Here is a 19330-nt window from a genome sequence, read left to right on the forward strand (position 1 = left end):
TCCGCGTTCCTTTTCGCGTCGCTTTGCTTAACGGGGTCGACGGTGTAAGCTGTGTGCAAATAGGGAGCCTTACAAGGATGACACGGGATACCTGAGGGAGAAGGAAAAGGACTGGGAAGATTAGGCCTGGGGTACAGTGGGCGGGACACAGAGCGTGCCCGGGTGGGCGGGGGTGCGCCCGGGTCCTCGGGGGCACGTGCGCTCCCGGGCGGAGTGGAGAGCTGGCCGGACGTGAGCCTGCGCAGTAGCTGGCTCGGGGGCCACCAGGCTGCAGCGAGATCCCTGAAGTGGGCCACGGTGAGCTGTATTGGTGAGCCTCCGAGAGAGGGCCACCCTGCCGTTGGGCCCCTTATAACTGATAAGTAGAACTCTTAAACCTTTTCTAATTACTTAAAAAGCTCATGTCATCATAAGCTCAAGTGTGGGTTGGGTTTGTTCCAGGTTTCGCAAGAAGGTGGGGTCTCTTGTCCGGCACCCAGCAGAGACGTTTCCCGTGTCTACCGCAGATGCCACAGAGGGTGGGTCTCCCACCCCTCTCTCAAGAGCAGTTTACGATGCTTAAATACTTTGAGATTTTATTTTTAAGTGGTACCTACCCCCAAGGTCCGGCTGGAACTCACAACCCAGAAATCAGAAGTCACACGCTCTACGACTGAGCCAGCCAGGCATCCCCTGACGGTTAAATGTTTTCAAGTCAAAGGAGCTTCATGATTATGTTTGATGAAATAGTAATGATTTGCTCTTTTTTGAATTTTAGATCTTTGGTGAATGAGTGTTTCCCAAAGAGCAGATCATGAGTAGGGAAAGCTGACTGACAAGAACGCCTGTCTGTTGGAAGAGGAGCCTTTGATAGACAGTGTCTGAATATTCTCAGCCACCTTCATATATTATAATGGGCTCAAAGAATTGATTACCTCTCCCTCCCAGAGAAAGAAGGTTAAAACCACTCCTTTTGATGCTTCCGAAGACCAACATGGAGGCACATTTGGAACCCGCTATTTGCGGTGTTCCCAATATATGTTATGTAATTCTGATGAGGGAAATTAATTTTTTAAGCATGACTCTAAGAAAACATAGCAGAGTGACAAAAAGCATATTAGCATAGGGAAAATAACATCTACTTAAAACGTAAATAGTAAGTAATTACGGGAATTCTAATTGAATTCCAAAATACCCTAGTAGACTTAGCGTGGAGCTCAGTACTTTGAGGGATCACAAGCATTAAGAACAAATCGGTCGATCCTCATTTGTTATAACATTTTACTTTCCAGATCGGTGTAGACTGAGTTTACTACTTACTAAGAACTTAAGGGTACGATACATGCTCACAAATGGAGGCGAAGCGATTTGGCTTCCGAACCCAATCCGCTCTTTGATTATGACAGGAGAAGTTTGCATTGAAAGTCACTGGCATGTAATTAGATGGAATCGTACACACCTTATGGCTCCTTACTTGTTCATCCAGTGATGGGGGTTGACCTCTCTGTAGCAATAGTGGGTAATTGGGAAACAGGTTAGAGTCTGTGGTTATGAAAGTTACCGGTTAAGTATGTTTAGAAATGACTGGTTTCATCTTGATGCGTGTGCCAGAGGAACGGTTTCGGTTACAAGTTTATTCATTCTGGAGATCTGTGTGCTTGCTCGTGACTCTGCTCACCAATCAGGAGGACAGCTTGGCAGCCTGGTTAAGCATCTTAAGACAGACAGACGTCCTGTTGCCTGACTTTATCAGCCTTTTATAGGAGCAGAATGCAGAAATGATAGTAGAAAGAGAATTTAGAGCAAAAGGACACAAGGTTCGTTGAAAGAAATGTATCGCAGCACATTTTTCTCTAGAATGTTCTTATATTTATGCTAAAGCTTTTATATGACATGGGACCAGGCTAATATTTTCTTTCCTTAAATATCGAATTCGTGAAATATGATCACTGTGATTTTGCTTGAGAAACCATTCCTGTGATGCTTACTGTTCAAAAACAAAATGCCACGGAAGGGGACTTCCGAACTAGAGTCACCCGCACAGGGGGTACCGGGGGACTTGGGGAGCGTCGGGTGTCCGGTGCAGACGGGCTTGCAATCACACACCCACCTGCAGCTCTGTATTTTGTTTTGTGACTTGATTTAATAAAGAAGTGCTGGTCCTAGACCTTGCGGCGCTTCCGGGGGCAACTGGCCGTGGAGCCCTGGGGGCTCGTCCCGGTGGAATGCCCGAGGACATCTGGGGAGGCCTAAGGGTGAGTGAGGGCTGTAGAATCTTCTGTGTCTTATTTCTAAATAGGAATACCTCGTAAAAATTACTGCAGGACCTGGCACGCCAGGAGGACCAGTTGATTTTGCTTTTGGGGGGTGGGCGGTATTTGCAGGTGCAGCCGCACGGGTTTGTACTAGTCACACGAGCCAAAAAGCCATCCCTCTGGGGTCGCCGATGCGGAGGGTTGCGTGGGGAGGGGGCGGCAGGCAGTCCCTGCGGGGACTGGCCTCTGAGGGCTGTTGTCGCCAGGAGGGGTCTATTCGCGTACCACGTGATGTTCCGAGTCTGCACCCAGCACTGTGCGGGAATGCCTTGGTGTTACTCGTTACCCGTGGAGGTGCAGACATGCTCCTGATGACCGATCTGTCAGCGGCAAGTGAAGCCAGTGTCTGGAGGACAACCATCCACAGTTCTCATACAATTCATCCCCGCACGCTGACATTTCTACAGATTTGAGAGAGCGGTGGCATCGTCAGGGGAAACTGTGGTGGACATGAAAGCTTGATGCTTTGGTTGGTTACCAGTAGTGGTTTTGTACTGTCCATCGAGGTTCATTTGAAAGCCAGGGACACGGGCTTCACTTCCTGGGTTTTCTCTTGGTCTCGGGAACAGCCTCAGCACCGGCGCGGACGGCTCGGCAGCTTTCTGGAGCTGCGTCCGGGACCTGCTGATTGGAGTTCTGCGTCTCTGGTGGCCCCTCTCTCTTTTTCTCTAAGAGAACTAGCCGAAGCTGTGGACATGCTTTGGCTCCAGTGAAAGATCTTACAGCGTGGGTTCTGCCGCAGACGCCTGAGAAGCGGAGCCCTCTGCTGTATTTCTGTCGCTTTCTGCTGTTGCCTTAGTAATGCTGGTAGCAGCCGCTTCGTCTGTGGGTCTCTCGGGTAACTTCCTGGGCAAGCTTTGGAAACGGGATGTGTTGGAGGCCCTTTGCCGTTTTTCCTGAAGTCAAGGTAGTTTCTGGACGCAGCCGGCTGTGACACCTTGTGGGGGTGAAGTGTAAGCAAAGGTGCTGTGTCGTGTTGTCTTATCTCAGATGCTTTCCTGGCTTACAAAATGTTTTATCTGGGCATTAACGAAACGAAGAAGACGGTGGCACTCACAATGAGCACCCGGTCCGGGGGCGCCCGCCTCCCCGTCAGTAAGCAGTCGGCACTCGACCCGCACACGGGGAGATGCCCGGCGGCCACCGGCCCTCACGCCCCACCTGCGGGCACAGCCGCTCTCCGCGTGCTCAGTGAATCACTTACAATGAGCTGAAGTGCAGGCTGGATGTGTTCTCACGTGATACCGAGGCTCCTCCAAAACTCTTCCAAGCCACAAACAACTGCAGTGTGGCGTTGATTAGAGACCCACCGTCTCTGCTCGTGGCCCGGTTCAGGCCAGCTGATGCTTGCGTGCAGTTAATGTATTTATTAACGCTTTGGTATTCACCACCTGGGCACAAATGCTGTAAAACCTTGTATGTGTCTGCGTATGCCGAGATGAAATAAACCAGCTCCTCAAGTCTGTGATAGAGTTGCCCGTCTTTCCCCCCCCCCTCAGAGCAGAGCAGCAGGTGATAGAGTTGCCCGTCTTTTCCCCCCTCAGAGCAGAGCAGCAGGTGAGGCACCTTCCCGTGGGAAACGTGGTCACCTGGGCTGGGAAGATTCTAGCCCTGCCTGTGAGGCTTGGGGCTGGGGTCTCATGAAGGAGGAGTTTGCAGCTCCAAGGTTCAGGTACCGGGGTCTCTTACTACTTACAGGATGTGTGCAGACACCTCCCCTCCCCCTCCCCTGTCCCCTTGGCCACGGGTGGTGGCTCATCATGGTCGGGATGCCAGCCACACCGCTGGGTCACCGTGCTCCCGTAGCCTCCTGGGAATGTGGTTTATAGACCCAAAGGTTTCTTTCTAGTTTGTGCTCCCCATGAGCATGGACCTGTGTTATTGTTAATGTGGAAGGGCTCTTTAAAAATTTAGGTCTTTTCCTCTTAAAAAACATTTCTTCATGGGAAGGGGGCGGTGTTGCTAAAAGCACATCCTGAGGCAAGGGTGCACTAAGATGCTCCCCGCCCCGACCTTGCCGTCTGTAATTTCCTTCATAGCATTTTTTTTACCCCTGCAAAAACAGAATTAGATCTGAACTTTTCCACAGCTGCAACTTTTCCCCCTGAGTTTTGGGATTTTGATAATAGATTGGAATGATTTTCTTGGCCTTTCGCATCTTTTAAATTAGACGGAATGCCACAACACCCATGGGCTTTTCAGACTGAGGTGATGACTCTTGTAACTAAGTCGGGGCCGATGAAGGATGTGGGAAAAGTTCACATTAGTCTCAGATTCTCGCTCAGTGAGAAGGGACGGTGGTGGTTTTTTTTTTTTTAACCACTTCTGACAAATTAAATGTTTTTGCAAAGGAGAGTCCATTGCACTCAACTCTTTAGAGACCACAAAGGCCCGTTGAGGACCTTCCTTGGGGACCCATTTTGCCAGTGGTGGTGTCCCTGCCCTTTGGTGCTAACACAACAGTGATCTGGGCACTGCGTGGCCTTTAGAATGGTCTGGTAGCTCCTGGGAGATGCCTGCAAGCACTCCAGCAACCAAAGGGCAGCAGTTGGATGCCCTCGACCATGACCCAAGGAATTCCCCCTAGTGGCACTATGGGAGTGTTTTGGGGGGTGGGCACCCGTGGTTGGCGAGAGGTGACTGCAGGTTGCCCTTTCACTCCCTGAAGCTGTCCTCTCTGCTGGTTGCAACTCGGCGGGAAAAGCACACAGAAAGGGGGTCCTTTGCAGTTCGTTTTGAGCTGCAGTGCTGTCCCCCGCCTGCTGAACATGCAGGACAGACTCCTCTGCTTCGCGAACCGTCACATGTCCTTGTTTGAACACTCGGGATTGTAACCCCCCCCCCCCCCCCCAGAGTGCTTACGAGCTCAGGCGTGTGCAGTACTTGCCACAGGGCCCCACTAGGGCAGGGCTTCTCAAACCCCACGGTCTGGGCAAATTGCTCCGGGAATTTTGTTTTTTTTTTTAAGTTTATTTTGAGAGAGGCAAGCAGGGGAGGGGCAGAGAGAGAGGGAGAGAGAGAATCCCAAGTAGGCTCCGAGCTATCAGCACGGAACCTGACACGGGGCTCGAACTCACGAATCTTAGATCATGACCTGAGTCGAAGTCAGACGCTTAACCGACGGAGCCACCCAGGCGCCCCCCTCTGGGAACTAATTAAAAATACGAGTTCCTGGGTCCCAGCATGAGAGATTCCCAGGCAAGATGTCTGAGGTGGGGCCAGGAATTCGCATTTTAACAAACAGCACAGGTAACTCTGGTGCTTCTGGCCGTGTGCACATGTGGGGCCTGAACAGTGAGGTGGTCCCCGTGGAGCCCAGGGCTGTGCCGGGCCGGCTGTCCTCTCTGCTAGCATGTCTCCCTGGCCTGCCCCGCCCCTCGTCACTCACGACCACGGCAGACCCCACCTGTGGTGTTACGTTGGGGTGTGAGCCTGTGCTGGTCACAAACCACATGTGGGTAAAGGAAGGAGCTAAGAAAGAGCTTTTTATTATAACTCATTTACAGTAAGGGAATCCCAAGCAGCTACCAAGACCTGCGATGTCAAAGTCCAGTAACACTGGGCTGAGAAACCAGAGGGAATGTGCCGCATCTGGGGACGCCAGTGAACCTTCCCGGCGGGTGTGATACGTGCCGCCTCTGGCAGAACCGAGGAGTCTGTAATCCCCCACCCCTAGCACGCACAGCCTCCCGCTCCCCCAGCACCCCCACCAGACGGTGCACTTGTTACGCTGATGAACCTGCACGGACACGTCTTCGTCATCGCCCAGAGTCCATAGTCTACGTGGGGTCACTCCTGGTGTTCATTCTGTGGGTCTGGACAAACGTGTCCATCATTATAGAATAACACAGCCTGGTCTCACTGCCCCAAGCCCCTTCGTGCTCCACCTGTTCATCCTCCCTCCTCCCACGACCCCTGCAGCCTCTCATCTTCTCAGTGTGTCTGTAGTTTTGCCTTTTCCAGGACGTCCTGGAGCTGGAATGACACAGTAAGTAGTCTTTCCAGATCGGCTTCTTTCCCTGAGCGACGCGCATTAAGGTTCCTGCATGCTTTCATGGTTGGATAGCTCACTTCTTTTTAGCGTTCGCTATTCCGTTATCTGAACGTACCTCAGTTTACTGATTTATCCGCCTGCTGAAGGACGCCTTGGTTGCCTCTCAGCTTTGGCAATTAGGATAAAGTGTGTGTAAGTTTTTTCTTTTTTAAAGTTTATTTATTTTTGAGAGAGACAGCGAGCGAGCAGGGGAGGGGCAGAGAGAGAGAGAGAGGAGACACAAATCTGAAGCAGGCTCTAGGCTCTGAGCTGTCAGCACAGATCCTGATGTGGGGCTCGAACCCATGAGCCGTGAGGTCACGACCTGAGCCGAAGTCGGATGCTTAACCGACTGAGCCACCCAGGCGCCCCAAGATCAACTTTATTTTTTTTTCATTAATTTTTTTTTAACGTTTATTCATTTTAGACACAGAGAGAGACAAATCATGAACAGGGGAGGGTAAGAGAGAGACGGAGGGAGACACAGAATCTGAAACAGGCTCCAGGCTCTGAGCTCTCAGCACAGAGCCTGATGCGGGGCTCGGACTCACGGACCGCGAGATCATGACCCGAGCCGAAGTCGGTCGCCCAACCGACTGAGCCACCCAGGTGCCCCAAGATCAACTTTATTAAGATAAAGATACACAGAACAAATACACTCCTTTCCAGTACACGGTTCAAGGACTTCTGACAAAACATATACATACATGCACGTAGGTGTCCACGGATCTAGAGCACAGGCAAAACACAGAATAGTCCCTTACCCGTGGCTTCCCTCGTGCCTCTTTGCTCCCACACCCCAGCGCCCTGGCTCCGGGCAGTCACTGTCCTGCCCTTGTCCCTATAGATCCGTTTGCCCATTTTTCAGTTTCATGGAAATGGAGACATATAGCATTTGCTTTTGTCTGTCGTCCCTTTTCCCTCATTCAGCACGATGTTCTGAGATCCATCTAGATGTTGTGTGTGTCGATCTTTTTTTTTTTTTGTGCAAGTTATTTTTGAAAGGTTATTCCTCAAAACAGATGCAGTGTTTGAAGCTCTGTAGGCAGCAGGGGTGATGGTAGGGAACACTGGATTAATTATAACGGCTGTCTCGGGGGCAGGACAGCACTTTCCCAGCCAGATTTCTGGTCAATTGTGTGATAAATGACAGCGTGGATGCTTGTGTCCTGCCACGAATACCTAAATTCTGCCTGGCAGTTTGTCAGATTTTGGGTCCCACATGCTGTCAGCCGTGTAACTTCCCTTTGTGCAGCGTGCTGTGAAATTCACGGTCAGGTGGGTGCTCTTTGCTGGTCGGTCGGCAGTAACCCTGCCTTCTCCCCCAGTCCTTTGTCTCTGTCGGCTTGGGCGGAAGTCATGACCTTTTGTCGTATTTTTGGTAGCCGTAAAGGCACACGCAATCATTCTGTGCCAAAAGGGGGCACGAGCCACCTTGTAAATGAACTTGGGGCGACCTCGCTCCCCAGATCACATAGCAGCCACTTACGTTTTATACCAAACCATCTCTGCAAAGCAAGTCACCACCAGTTATAAAGCATTTAAGAGCACCCAGCTATCAGATACTTTACTGTTTAAGTGAACGGTTTTCACTGATGGGTCATCCACAGGCAGAGGCCACATCGGGCACTTTGCACACATTATCACCTCCACGCCTCACGGACATTTGTGGGATAGGTATCTCATGGTCCCCAAGGTGACACTCAGCGCGGCGAGGTCTTTCCAGAGCTCAGGACAGCCTGCCCACTGGCATAGCAGAGCCCTCCCGGATTCGGGTCCTGACTTGGGGTGGCCCGCAGTGCCATCCAGGTGTGAGTGAACCCACACTCATATGCGGGCCCTGTGCAGGTGCACCGGTTCCAAGGTGACCCCGGGGTTGGACTCTCCTTCCCGGTGCCCGGAAACTTTCTCCAAGTGTCGACCGACCGGTGCCCTCCCTCAACAAGAGCGAGCACCTCGTAAGGGCCAGGTTCTGTTCCAGGTGTGGGGACACAGCATGAACCCCGCCAGCACCCCACAGCCCTCCTTGACGATGTCTTGAAGACAGACAGGGTGACGTGCTCTCCTTCCCAGGATGTGACCCAGCGGCCGTCGACCTGCCGCGCCTGCAGTCAAGGGCTCATGCCCTTGGGCATCAGTTATGAAGCCTTCTCTGTGGTCAGCACCGCGCAGGGTCGGCAGGTGAACCCGAAGTGCCCCCCCGCTCCCCGTCGTGTGGTTATTACTCACAGGCTGAGTAAGCGTGGCGGAGGCCAGACCGCGTGAGGGCTGCCCGACCGTCCTCTGGCCGTGGGCACGTTCACTAGCCCCCCGGGCCCTCGGCCTCCCGCCCTGCACGGTGGGGGTGACTCACCCCTCACGTGGATGTGGCCTGGAGTCGTGCCCCCCAGAGCGGCCCACTGCAGGGATTGCTCGAGAACCACGGACCAGAGGCTCAGTGCACAGACACCGCTGGGGTTTCAGACTCTGTTCACAGACCGCGAGGCTAAAATTTAAAGAGCGGTTGCCATGAGTTTTTGTTTGTGTCAGAAGCAGTGAGAGTCAGGAGCCCAGGGGGAGGGTCATGCTGTCCTGTCTGGGCTGTGAGGGCGGGTGAGGCTTTCGTTGGACTCATTGGAGCCTCGTCGACCAGTCAGTCATTCAGCAACCACTTGTGTATCTTCTGAGGGTCGGCCCTAAGCTCTGGGCTGCCCTAGCAAAGTGCCCGCCAACCGTGGGTCCCAGAGGCAGACAGGACACAGGGGCCGGGCCTGGCTCCACACAGGACCCCCTTGTCCTCCCGTCCCTGAGGATTCCCTTCTTGCTCCTTGCCCTGGCCCGTCCGAGGCCCTTCTGTCTCCCGTCCCCTTTCTGGTGGCCTGGAGGCACCTCCTCTCTGGGGGTGCCATCCAAGGCTTGGGTGCCATCCAAGCCTCCACCTGGCCCCACTCCACAGACGTTCAGGCCTCGGCCTCTGGCTGCCTTTGTGAGGGCTCGGAACCCCCTGCTCGACTCCCAGGACCAGATCTCCTGCCCCCTTCAGACCCTAACTGGCGCGGAGTGGGAAGGCTGGGCTCGCATGGATTTTAAACATCAGTGGAGAGGGTCTGACGTGAACCTCACCCTCGGCTGTTGTCACGCCGAGCGTCTGTCTGAGGGACGTCCCTCGCCATCCCCTCAGACTCTCCGGGAGCATGCTGACGCCTCAGCATGGAGTAGAGACTCCAGCCCCGGCCCAGGGGCTCCTCGGTCCACCCCCACTGTGGTGGGGTCCCCTCCCTAAGAAGAGAGAAAAGGAGAGAGCTTCAGGGTAACCTGGCTGTGTGCCTACGTGACAACATCCCTCACGAACTTGTAAACTGAGACCACTCCATGTTTGTGTGTTCCCATGTATGGGAGACAAAGAAATCGAAAAAGCGTAAAACACTACACCACGTGGTGTTCGGGGCTCAGTTCTCCGGGTACGAACCCACCTGAGTGGGGCCGGCACGAATAAAGTTGCTTCTGGAAAAGAAAAAGCCTCTGTGTCACGACTCTCTGTGTGAGAATCCCGCTACCCTACCCCCCCCCCCCCCGCACCCTCTCCCTGCCTTTCCCTCCTCTTTTCCAGGCGTTCTGGCTGCCTGGCTGTTCCCCCCGCGGCACTGGCACTGGGGGCCCCTCGGCCACTGCCTCTTCGCTGGGAAGGCCTTGCCTTCGCGGGTGGTTTTCATCAGCGTCTAGTTAGATGGCGTCTGTGTTACTATAATCCGCTGTGTGCTGTCCTGTAAGCGTGACTTCACCGTCAGCGTCCCTCATGTTCCTAACCCGTTTGCCCCGCGTTCTCACTCCTAACGTGGATGACGCCCGGTCTGTGTTAATGCCCCGCATGTCACGTCTTCACTGTTATCATTCAGCCGGGCACCTGTGTGTCTGCTGTCCCCACCGGAGCGAGCCCTGCGAAGATGTGGGCTGCCCTTCCCCTGTGTCCCCGGACCCTCGGCCAGCGCCTGGCCCGTGGGGGGCACCCAGCCCCCGTTTGTGCGGCTGCCGAGACCACCGAGGAGCAGGTGCGTTCACGAGTCCCCCTTCCCCCACCGGCAGGCGTGAGCACAGCCACGGCCCACAGCACCCCCCCCCCCCCCCCGACGGAGCTCACAGACCCCGCGCCATCAGAGACACAGCCCTTAACTGGCCGTTTATATCTTTCTAGAAACATTCGTGTCAGGGCAACCTCTATTTTTTAATTATTTTATTTTATTCTTCCTTATGCTAATTGCGCTCTGAATCCCCCCTCCCCCTGGGAACCGGCGGTGGTCTCCGTCAAGAGTCTGTTTCCGGGTTCGCCTTGCTCTCCCTTTTTCCTTTTTCCCTTTCCTTTGCTCGTTTGTTTTGTTTCTTAACTTCCAGCCAGGAGTGCGATCGTCAGGGCAATTCCGAAGAAGCTGTGAGCAGTGAGAGTTCGTTATTTCGGCGGACAGGCTCCCAGTCCTTTTGTAGGAGGGTCTGCCCCCAAACCAAATCGGGTCAGACCCACGTGCCCCCGGCTTCCGTTTGCCTGGGCTGCCCTTTCCTTCCCCCGTTTGCCCCTCGGCGTGTGTGTGCCTGTGGCTGTCCCGGGGCGTGGGTGCCCTGAGCGGCGGATCCGATGCGCCGTCCTGGTGGCACATGTCCCACGTCCTGCTGTGCCTGGGATGAGCTGGTCTCGGAGTGTGAACGGGCCTCAGCGCCCGCTGACGTGCAGACGCGCGTCCTTGTCGTGTGCAGACACACAGACGTGTCCGGCACTGACTGGGTCTTGTCTGTCTTCTCGCGTTTAAAAAGAAAGCTGCCTGAGTTGCTTGGTGTCGACCTGTCCCGCCGCCGTTGGCCGCTGGCCCGTCTCCGTGGTGCGTGCGGTGGCCGTTGTCACGTCTGAGGCTGCGGCACCTCCTGCTTGGAGCAGTGAAGGGACTTGCCTCCCGGGAGGCACGGCGGCGGGGGGTGGGGGACGGCGTGGCCCCCTCGCCCTGCAGCCAGCACGGCTGTGCCACCGGCTGCACCTGTGCGTCCACGGATTCTGCGTGAGCGAGGAGGGGCCGCGTCGAGGCCGGCTGGTGACCGGGTGGCACGGGGCCCGCTGTCTGATCCCGAGGGTCTGCCCCGGCCGCGGTGCCAGGAGGATGCACGAGGCTGCCGTCCACGCCTGGTCTCCACCTCCTGAGATGTGCCTCTCTACGCGTCGTCTCCTCCCGAGCCGGGCACACTACCCAGCCTGTGCACGTGCTGTCCTTCACCTAGCAGCCCTCCCGGGATGAGCCCTTCGGGTGCCCCCGCGATACAGGACTGCTCGTCAACGGTCCACACCCCAGGCAGCAGCTCTGCGGGCACGTGCACGGTGATAACATACCGCTCAAGCGAGGGGCCTTTCTGCGCGGCTGCACTCGCGTCCTGCCATCACTGGGCACCCAGCGCCTACCCGCATCCTCACCGGCACTCGCCTGCGTGTGGCCTCCCCGTGTCTGACCGTCGGGCGGGAGAGGGCTCCCTCTTGTTTTAATCTGCATTTCTCTGAGGGTTACGGGATTGAGGGCCCTTTGTGTCCCTGTCACCTGCCCACTCTGCGACCTGTGACCTGTTTACCTTCTCTGTACATTTTTCTTTAATGCTTATTTATTTTTGAGAAAGAGAGGGAGACAGAGAGAGTGGGGGAGAGGCAGGAAGAGAGGGAGACACCGAATCCGAAGCAGGCTCCAGGCTCTGAGCCGTCAGCACAGAGCCCAATGCGGGGCTCGAACTGACGGACCGTGAGATCGTGACCTGAGCCGAAGTCGGACGCTTAACCGACTGAGCCACCCAGGCTCCCCTGTACATTTTTCTTTGTTGAGTTACAATCTCTCGTAGATTTTAGGCACTGCCCCTTGGCTTATTTTAGGGGTTTTAAATGTGTTCTCTCACATTCTACCTGTGAGCATTTTTTTTGGGGGGTGGGGATCTTTTACGGAGTAGTAACTAATCTTTAACTTGAGAAATTAAATCCATTAATTTTTTTCTTGATGGTTTCTTATTTGGGGATGAGCCTTTAGCAGTTTCACAAACGGCGTGTCTAATATTTGTTAACAGTGGTACAGGATGTGTAAATGCTAATGTGTTATCGAGTTCCTTTTAATAAAAGGAACCACGAGCATATTCTGTGTTAAGAAAGTCCACACTGAAACACGTTCTCTCGATACACCGTCTAACCTACCTTCAAGTCAGCTGCACAAACACGACGAAGGATGTGATGTGTGCCGTAAGGAGCAGTCAGAGAGGCTGATGCCCTGTCGTGAGGGGGGTGGCTGTGAAGCCAGGTTGTCAGCGCAGCCCAGAAGACACGGCGGGGGCCCCTGGTCTCCTGCCACGGGAAAGGCACGGCTGTGGGTGCCTGAACTGCTGACCTCCGAAGCACGTCAGGCCGTCACCGCTGGACATCACCGTGGTGACACCAGGTTTTGTTGTCCCTCCTGACAGTAGAGAAGGAGCCAGGGCACAGAGTGGCATTTGTGCGAGGTGATGGTGTTTTCAAGGGGCACTGAGGGAGGAGGGACGGGGAAGCGGGCACAGTGACCACCCGCAGAGGGCTGCACAGTGTTAATGCGAGGAGACGGGCGTGCCTGCCTGCTGGCCGTGACCTGAGTTGGGACCCCACCCTCTCTGCGGGGACCAGGACACGGAGGTCCCTCCTGATGATTCCGTTTCCAAGGAACGGCTCTCAGGTCCTTGGGCAAGATGCTCCTGTGGGTGGGAGAGGCGTACACATCCCAGAGACAGCAGTCAGGGCTCCGAGTCCTTTCCAGTAAATGCTCTAAGCGGGGTCATGCGCTGGCTGGATGGTGAATTCTCCTGGAGGCTCCCGGCTTCTTACGGGACTTTCGCGGGTGGGTCCAGCGCTCCCCCAGGACACAGCCTCACAGGCTCCAGGTCCCAGTGCCCGGGTTTGGGTAGTCCCATCTGCCCGGAGTTCTGCAGTTCTCGGGCACATTGAGCAGTGAGATCCGGACCTGGGTCCTCTGGTGTCTCTGCAAACCGGATGCTCACCTTGGTAGTTCATTCTGCAGACATTTCCTTCTGCTCCGGTGGCATAATCCGGAAACTCTCTCAACTCTGAGCAGTAACGATACCATTGCGCTTATCAAAATGCACATCGTGTCCACCACGGTATCGGCATCGCAGAGCCATTTAAATAGTATTGCACAGGCCCCGAGAGGCTGCCACGTTCCCCCGGGTTTAGACAACCGCGTCTGGAATAATGCAGGACTAACTCCACGTAAAGTCCGTTAGGCTAACAATGCTGTTCCCCTTCAGGCAGCGATCCTGGGAACCGCGAGGTCAGGACCCGGGTCCTGCTTCAGCTAAATGCTGCCCCACAGCTGTTGCTGTTTAGGAAATGTTTACTCTTGGGGCGCCTGGGTGGCGCAGTCAGTTAAGCGTCCGACTTCAGCCAGGTCACGATCTCGCGGTCTGTGAGTTCGAGCCCCGCATCCGGCTCTGGGCTGATGGCTCGGAGCCTGGAGCCTGTTTCCGATTCTGTGTCTCCCTCTCTCTCTCTGCCCCTCCCCCTGTTCATGCTCTGTCTCTCTCTGTCCCAAAAATAAATAAAAAACATTGAAAAAAATTAAAAAAAAAAAAAAAAAGGAAATGTTTACTCTTGAAAATGCTGGGTGGTTTTTGGGATTCAACAGGCGACTCAGTCTGACTTACAGCCCGCGGGGCAGGGGGCACACCGTCTGCCCGAGAATCCGAGAGGGTGCCTCACCGGGGGCCGATCCATCGTGAGGCCGGTTTGCGTAGCTTCGGTCAGGACAGCAGAGTCCTGGAGGTGCCTCCTACGGCAGGGTTGCGAACACTGGTGGGGACCAGCCTGGCACGCGCACACGGCCGGCACGGGGCTGAACAGAATCTCGCGTCTCGGGTGCTGCACGGACGGACGTTTGCCTTGGTGGTTTCCACCTGTTCCCCCCGTGGGCCTTTCTGCCGCTGGGGCCCTCACTTCCTCTTCCTGGAAGGATTTTTACAAATGACGGCACTGAATTCCGGGCGGGTTCTGCACACAAGATGCTGTTCCCCTTCCGTCGTGCTTGCCCTGGGTCACTGTCTGTGAATACTGAGAACCAGAAACACAGAGGGCTAAGTGTCCGTTGTCTGTGTGTCTGTGTGTGTGTGTGAAAGCCAGCGCGATTCGGCTCTGAGGAGAACAAAGGCCCTTTCTCTTCTGGGCCCTGGCCTGAATCTCCTCACTGTTTCCGCCTTCTGGCGGGACGGGGTCCAGGGACAAACGGGAAGACTCTTAGTGGCCTCTGCTGCTTAAGGAGGTCACTGCAGTGGAGAAAAAGAACATTTATTTGTTAATTCTGTACCATTTTGTTAACAATCAGAGTTTTCTTTGATGTTGCTGCCTCCGTTCTTTTCAAAAGAGGTCAAGGTAGGAGTGATGGGTAAGTGAAGACAGAAAGTCGTTCTTTGATCCCAGCCCTGAAGGATGGTTGCCTCCCTACCCCCTCCTGCGTCTCTCTCTCTCTCTCTGTCTTTGTCTCTTTCTGTTTCTGTCTTTTTGTGTCTCTGTGTCTCTGTCTCTGTCTCTGTTTCTCTGTGTCTCTGTTTCTCTCTGTGTCTCTGTCTCTTTGTGTCTTTCCGTCTCTGTGTCTCTGTCTCTGTCTCTCTGTGTCTCTGTCTCTGCTGGCTGTCTCTGTCTCTTTCTGTTTCGGTCTCTCTCTGTTTCTCTCTGTGTCTCTGTCTCTGGGTCTCTGTCTCTGTCTCTCTCTGCCTGCTCACTAATCATTTATTTGGTGCAATACAAATGCCTCTCTGTTTGGGTTGAATGCATCAGAGATTTGGATTTGAGGAAGGAAGAGATGATATTAAAAGCATTAGTAGATGTCATTTCGACAGATGCCGAGCCTGACAGCATCCTGGACGAGCTGTGGAGGGGAGGGCGCAGGGGTGAAGACGGCCCGGGCCCAGCATGGACGAGCGGGGAGGCTTCCTGCAAAACCCTTTCATTGTTAACACAATTGTAAGGAATTAACAGGTACAAGACAAAGTAGAAGAATAAAAAAAATCAGAGCTTGTCCCCTGCAGTCAGGGCGGGCAGTTGTCTCTCTCTCTCTCTCTCTCTCTCTCACACACACACACACACACACACACACACACACATGCACGTGTCCCACCCTGGAACATGCGTGTGTTTCTTACTAGGAATGTGGAAGCACATCTGTTATCTGTAACCTGCTATCCCCATCCGTCCGCCTGTCCCGCCATCCCCGTCTGTCCCCCTGTCCTGCCGTCCCCGTCCGTCCCCCTATCTTGCCATCCCCGTCCATCCTCCTGTCTGCTCGCCCGCCCGGCCCAGCTCTCCTTGCATTACTCGTCATCTCTGCTTAGCGAACCTGGAGGCTGTGTCAGGCTCCCCGGAGAAAGAACCAAGAGGAAACGCATACATTTCCAGAGAGGGATTTGCTGTGCCGTGTTGGCTGCTGCGTTACGGGGGCTGGGAGCCCTGCGGTCCTTGTCCGGCAGGCCACGAGGCGGGCGTGCTGTCGGCAAAGGACGCGTGTCCAGCTGGAGCAGGGAGGCCCCGTGCAGGGGGTGACACCTGCCCACGCTGGGGACCGTCACGGCCACTGCTCTTCCTCTGCGGTGCTCACCCCTCCGGGAAGCACCCTCGGACTACCCACAAGTACCGCTCAGTCTGGGCATCCAGGTGTCACTGGACACAAAACCAGCCCTCACGGGGCAAACAGCTGTCCCGGCACCAGAGCGGCCCGGGCGGCTGAGTGAACCCTGGGAGGCAGAGCCCCCGAGCCCACCTGCTCCCCCCTCGGCCGTGGGCTTCATCTGGTGGCTTTTCTACTTTTAAAAATAGTTTGTATCCTTTCCCTTTTGAATTCCACGTGAAGTCCCCATATAGATGTGCACATCCTGGGTACCTTGCCCGACTTCAAGTGGCGTGAGAGGTTTTGTTTGCCCCTGTGTCCGTCGTGGTCCAAATGACCCCGCCGCCACCTGTCGCTGCATTTCGGGGTCAGGATTCTCACCGCAGAACACGTGGGTCAGATGCGACGCTGGGTCCGGGCCCTGCTGGCTCTGAGATGGTGTGAGTCTGGGGTCTGTCTCGCCCTGGAAAGGCCACCTCGAGAGGCCTGCGTGCCTCCAATTCCGCCATCTGCTGGGGAACACGGAGAATTACACTTCTGGGACGCCCGAAAATATTCAGGACATTGAATTAGGGAAATAACCAAACTATTTTAAATCATGTTACAGCTACTGTGAAACAAGTCAGGGCATGTAATGTATTTTCAAAACCCTTTTACATACATTTAATATTATGTTAAGTAGCTTCATGTAATAAATGCTGGTTAACTAAAGAGTTCAAGTGCATTTTTTTGTCAAAGGTAATGCATGACTTAAGTCCTATAGTGACACGTATTTGTGTTAAGAATATAATGCGCAGTGGGTCCCTCTCTCTGTGCCTGCCGTGATGTCCCAGAAGTCACAATAATGAGTGGACATAGGGGATTCCTCTGATCAGCAGCCTTTTGGAGAAACCCAGATGTCAGCCTAGAGTTATAAGCAGGCAGAAAAATCACACCTAATGTTCACAATGTGAAAAATCAGCAATCTGATGGGGCACCGGGGTGGCTCAGTCGGTCAAAGTGTCCAACTCTTGATTTTGGCTCAGGTCATGATCTCACGGTTCATGGGTTTGAGCCCCGTGTCGGGCTCTGTGCTGACGGCATGGAGCCTGCTTGAGATCCTCTCTCTTCTCTCTCTCTCTCTCTTCTCTCTCTCTCTCTCTCTCTCTCTCTCTCTCTCTCTCTCTCTCTGCCCCTCCCTCCCTCTTTGCCCCTCCTCACCCCCTCTCAAAAATAAACATTTAAAAAATCAGCAATCTGAGAGGAAGAACATATCAAACGTTATTTTTAGCAACCATAGAATCATTTAATATGAAGGAAGAGAGGACTGTGTGCGGTGTAAGCTAGGACCGGGGGTCTTTACCCCAGAGTCACCTTCTCATGAGCTCCTCCGGGATCACCTGGCCTAAGTCACAACCCCGGCTGGGCTCCCGGGCGCCTTCCCTGCTCTGTCCACACCTCGGTACGGGTCACCAGCCAGTGGCTGTTCGCTTCTGTGAACCCCCTTGGGTCCTGCGGCCTCTCCGAGGGCGTTTGGAACATAGCCTGATCTTCAGCGCTTGAGTAACCCTGTTCGGAGCAGGTGCACCCGGGACCCGCTGGGTGAACAGGTGTGGGCATGGAAAGGCATGGAGTCTCGAGGCCAGCTTAGACCCAGCTTAGTCCTCTGTCTTGCTGTCCCCAGTCACGGGCTCGTCCCTTCACGGCCACCCCTGGCTCCTACAGGAGATTTTTCTGCAATGTGGGTAACACTTGACAGAGGACATGGGGGTCGTCAGGGTGGGAGACTCACGCGGCAGGGGCCGGGTCCCTGTGGCTTTCCTGGACGCTGTGCCAGGGTGGTGTGGGTGCCGTGAGCTGTGTGTGCCGGGCTTGTCCCCGGGGCGCCAGCTCCCCGATCTGTGCACGGACCTGCTCCGGCCAAGTCTTCAGGCATTTTCTCTGGCTGGGACCCTGGGCAGCCTGTAGTAGAAAGACCTGTAGGGCTTTGGGGTTTTTTTTCAGACTTAAAAAAAATTTTTTTTAATATTTATTTTTGAGAGACAGAGAGAGACAAATCATGAGCAGGGGAGGGGCAGAGACAGAGGGAGACACAGAATCGGAAGCAGGCTCCAGGCTCTGAGCTGTCAGCACAGAGCCTGACGCGGGGCTCGAACTCATGAACCGTGAGATCATGACCTGAGCCAAAGTCGGACGCTCAACTGACTGAGCCACCCAGGCGCCCCAAAAGACCTGTAGGTTTTGGAAATGTCACTGGCTTTACACGAGTGTAGATACAAAGTTTAGGTACTATTTTGGGTGGCTCTCACTGGTATAAATCAACCATTACAACACAGAATTTTGCTGCTGGGAAAAATCTAGTGAACCAGCTGGCTTTTCCCTTTGTTGCAGGAATAGACCAGCACTGGGACATGGCCCCTGGGCCTTGTGGCTGTACCAGGTGCTGGTTCTCCCTGGAAAACCCAACTAGCAACGGGAACATTATAGACCGTTGGAAGCTAGTTTTTCCTGTAAATACGGGGATACACAGACATACGGATGCATATGTACATCTGAGGGTGTTGGGGATGACATCGATAGACTAATGAGTGGCGAGTTGGAATTCTGGAGAGAACAAAGAATTAATATTCTAGATCCTTTTCCTCCCCTAGTAGTGCCTGGTGTGTATTGTTTCCTCGGGCAGAGGAAGAGTGTGATGTGTGATGGCGAATGTGTGGGAGCAGTTGATTTACAAAGCCTAAGATGCCCTCGGAGCCAATGCTGATTTATCACGTGAGCAGTGGTGTTCCTAACTTGGTTTACAGTGTGTATATGTGTGTGCGTGTCTGTGTGTGTGTGTATGTACACGTGTATGTATGTGTGAGTGTGTGTGAGTGGGTGTGTGTATATAGGCACGTAGCATTCTGATGTCATATTTGTAAATGTTTTTGAAATATTTACCTCTAAAATCTGTAAGACTAGAATTTCTAGACCAAAGGGAAGGTGTATGTTTAACTTTGTAAGAAACGTCTAAATATTTTTCCAAAGTGGTTGTACAGTTTTTAAAAAAAAAAATTTTTTTAACGTTTATTTATTTTTGAGACAGAGAGAGACAGAGCATGAGCAGGGGAGGGGCAGAGAGAGAGGGAGACACAGAATCTGAAACAGGCTCCACGCTCCGAGCTGTCAGCACAGAGCCCTATGCGGGGCTCGAACTCACGGACCGTGAGATCATGACCTGAGCCGAAGTCGGACGCTTAACCGACCAAGTCACCCAGGCGCCCCGGTGGTTGTACAGTTTTACATTTCTATCAGCGATGCCCGAGAGTTCTGGCTGCCTCATATCCTTGCCAAACTTGGTATTTGTCAGTCTTTTACAAAATTTTTTTTTAAATGTTTATTTTTGAGAGAGAGAG

This window comes from Puma concolor, chromosome B1 (assembly GCF_028749965.1).
Source record: "Puma concolor isolate L17-30 chromosome B1, mPumCon1.1.hap2, whole genome shotgun sequence".
In the NCBI taxonomy this organism is placed as follows: Eukaryota; Metazoa; Chordata; class Mammalia; order Carnivora; family Felidae; genus Puma; species Puma concolor.